The following is a 4,076-nucleotide window of genomic DNA, read 5'->3' on the forward strand; positions in this document are numbered from 1 at the left end:
AAGGTGGCTTCAGAATCACACAAAACAGGTTAGAGTCTCCCAGCTCTGACTTCTCAGCTTTGTCACTTCAGACAGGTTTCTCAATGGCCCACTGAAAAATGTAGAAAACACCTTTACCACAGAAGTGTTTATTGATTCATTCAAAATATTTGTTGAGTACCCCCATCTGTCAGGTAAGGAAAGGAGAGGTATCAGGGATGACTCCAACATATTTGGCCTGAGCAATGAGTAGAGTGGATTTGCCATTCTTGTGACATTTAAATGATATACTGTGTGTAAAATTCTTGTCACAGTGTTCGGTAAATAGTGGCTTGTTAGTATTCACTAATGCTCCTCAAAGGACTAAGGGCCTGGGCTTAGTTTCTGGCAATGCAATATAAATGAAGCCATTAGTATGAGCTTTCATCAACAGAGAGAGCAGTCAGGGCAAAAATACGTGATTATCTAGAATATATAAGTTTTATGAAGGTTCTAAACCCCTTGTACTCCCTGAAGTACAAAGGGGTGGAGGAGGGACAGATCTGTTACTGATGATTATATCTGTCAGAATTGCAGAGAGATGCACACCCAAGCTAAGGTGTAACTAAGGAGAATCCAACAAAAGTTCAGAAGAAGGAGCCGATCCTGAAGCCAGGAGAGAGAACAACATAAAAATAAACCCCCTGACAGGAACTCTGGCTTCAGTAGAACGCAGTGACTGGATGTGGAAGGAACCTGGCTGTATATTCTCCTCCTCCCTGAAAACTAAAACCAAAAACATCACCTACCACCCAGTGCTCTTCCATAAAAGTTAATGGGGAGAAAAAAGGAAGATAAGAAACAATTAACTAATGTAAAACGTAGATTCTAATGTCTCTGCCTCTATAGCTGGTCACAGGCTGTGGTTGGTAGCTACAGTGTTTTTCTTCCACCACCCATTTCATGCTCCCCACCCTCTCCTAGCACCTCAGCAAGGTGTAGTAACACCAAAGACACAGAGAGGCGCAAAGACTATCTTTACTATTGGTGAGGCAGGGATGTCACAGGCAGAGGGGACTTGAGAAGTCACGGTCTGAAGGAGAGGAGGTGGAGGTTTCCTGGTTGGTGCCAGGATTTCATTGCTTTCGTGATCCCCAGATTGAGATCTTGCCTCCTTCACTGAAATGAGGAAGCAGCAGCGGGCCATGTACACCCTACAGGATTGCACTGCAGGGACACATGGTGTTCCCCTGGACATCCCAGGAGCCACAGGCACAGGCACATGAGCAAGCCCTCCCCAATTATCCTTTGCCTCCTCCCTTCTGAGGGGGCAGAAACAGCACAGGATTAGATCGGGAGGGGGAGATGGAGGACACAGAAGAGGAAGGAGGTGATATGGCAGGGCACTGGAGGTGAGGGAAGATTGGGACGGGGGAGGTTAAGGAAGAAAGAAAGGAGTGGAAAGAAACCTCAGGTCCCTAAGTAGCCCCTTGGAAGGGAAGGATGGAAATCATGGATATTGGAGTTGTGACCCAACCCAATGACATTACAATCCCGAGTTTGGAGAAAACCTGTTGGTACAGTAATGGGTTGGCAGCCCGAGCCCAGGTGCATGAGGAAGGGCAAGGGGTGAGCAAACACCTCTATCTTCATATAATAACTTTTTTGAGAGGAAGGAGGACAGGTTATTTTCATTAGTGATGCTACCACAGCAGAGCAGTTTCATGCAGTCTGAGGGCTTGCATTCTTTGGGAGAGACGCGCTAAGACAGGGCCTACACCGGCCAGCCCCTTCCCCTAAATTCTATATCCCCCTTCTGCAAAGGAGTCAGCGTATCCAGGATTGAGCCACTTAACAGTTGTGTGCTGCTGGATAAATAATGTAACTTGTCTAAGCCTCAGTTTTCTCTTCTGCACAATGGAAATAACAGAGCTTATTTCATAGTTGTAGTGAGAAGTTAATAAAATAATAATAGAATGCCTAACAGTGCCTAACACATGGTAAGTGCTCAAGAGTGTTCTGTGTAGACTTCATCACTGAGCCACCAGCAGCTCTAGGAGCCCATAAGGCACAGAGAAAGCAGGGATTTTAGGGATGAATCTCCCAGTTAGAGGTTGCCATCTGGAGATGGGTTAGGAAATGGGGTGGGGTCTACTAGCAGGATTGAGAATCTGGGATATGACTGCCCCTGCTCCCAGTTCCCCCTCCAATGTAAATCGGCCAACTCACTGAGAGCTGCTCTTACCTTTTCCTCTATAGCAAAGTGTAAGCAGCACAAAGAATCCTCTGAGCTCAGGAGGTGGAAGGGGGGATGAGGAGGAGGTAAGAGGAGGGCTTCATCCTGTGGGAAGGGGGCGTCCTGCCATGAGGAAAACATGGAGAGAAGATGAAACAATTTTGGGGTCCAGAGGGGAAGAGGAGGGAAAGGACAGTAGGGAAGAACTGGACTGGGGAGCCTGGATCCTTTTGCAGCACTCCTGACAGGCAGAGATGTCAGGGAAGAGAGCTCTGCATCAGACTCACACAGCCAGGTTTAGGAAAGGTCTGCTAAGGTTGGGAGGGCAGGGACATTTCTCACCCCTGGAGCATGTGCCAAGGACATTCCCTCATGGCTACCAACAAACACAGACTGTATTTGGGATCTAAGGCAGCTGGGGAGGGTCCAGCCTTCAGAAAGAGGCTGAAATGACTAGCTGCCTTTGCTCTGGTTCTCTGCTGGATAAGTCTTTCCACCTTTCTCTTTCCCCTCTCCCCTCTCTTCTTGGTAGCCCCACAAACCTGGCAGCTAGCTTGCCAAGAATTGCCAAGTTTGCTGACATCTCACATTACAGAACCTTTGTTCATTCCTTCAACAGGAAGAGGCAGAAAGGTGTGGACTCTGGTTGTTATCTGCTCAGTTATTATTACATTGTCCTTGACTAATTCTGTCCATGGGACAGTAACAAAAATCCCAGCTGGTAGAAGCCTAGAATTAGAATGGAAGCTCCATTAGGGTGCCTGGGTGGCTCAGGCAGTTAAGCGTCAGACTCCTGATTTTGGCTCAGGTCATGATCTCAGGGTTGTAAGATCCAGCCCCATGTTGGGCTCTGTACTGAGCAGGGAGTCTGTTTGAGATTCTCTCTCCCTCTGCCCCTTCCCCTGCTTACACGCTCACTCTCTCTCGCTCTAAATAAATTTTTAAAATCTTTAAAAAAAAAGAATGGAAGCTCATGAATGCAGTAAGTTTTGCCTATTTTAGCCACCACTATATCCCACTACCTGTCATACAGCAGAACTCAATAAATACTTGTAAAAATGAATGAATACAAACTTTGATTTCTTTACTTATGAAGAAATGAGGTTTCGATGATTCTAGACTTTTTTCAGATTCTATGTTCTGGCAGCTTCAGGTTCTTTCCCTCCTTCTCCACCATCCTTACACTTTTTCCTCAGAGATCACAAGATAGTTGACTAATTCCATGGTCACAGCTCCAGACCTCACATTCTCAAACCCAAACCCAAAGCAACAAAATTGTCATGGACAGTTTTGAGTCTCTGTTTTTCATCCAGGAAGCAAACTCTTTCTCAGAAGACCCAAGCAGAGTCCTCCTCTTTCTTCTTGGCCTGATTTGGGTCACGTGTCCCAACTCTACCCCATGCAAAGGTGTCTAGGAAAGAGAATATTTGGCCAAGAGGAGAAGAAGCTCCATTATTGACTTAAACAGTGATTTATCCCTCAGGACTGGGCACATTAGTATTCTGAGTGAAATCAGGATGCTGTTCACACAGAGAAAGGGGAAATTGGCCACTCAGTGGGCAACCATTTCAGCCAGAGCTACAAAATCTGACATCTGCTTCCGCTTTTGCTAACCTCTCTTGCTTCCACCTTCACCCTGACTTGATAGTGACTAATTCATTTGTTCATTGCAGCTCCTTCATGGGCCAGGTGCCATGCTAAGCACTGGAGACTCAACAATATGCAAGTTAGACAAAGTTTCATCTTTCATGGATTACATGTTCCAAGGGGAAAGATAATACATTAACAGATAAATACATATTTGGAGTCAAGATGAAAAAGCAAAGAAGAAGAAGAAGAAAGAAAGACAGACAGAAAGAAAGAAAGAAAGAAAGAAAGAAAG

This window comes from Callorhinus ursinus, unplaced genomic scaffold, assembly GCF_003265705.2.
Source record: "Callorhinus ursinus isolate GAN/ISIS: 27379988/994484 unplaced genomic scaffold, GSC_fseal_2.0 scaffold1, whole genome shotgun sequence".
Taxonomy (NCBI): domain Eukaryota; kingdom Metazoa; phylum Chordata; class Mammalia; order Carnivora; family Otariidae; genus Callorhinus; species Callorhinus ursinus.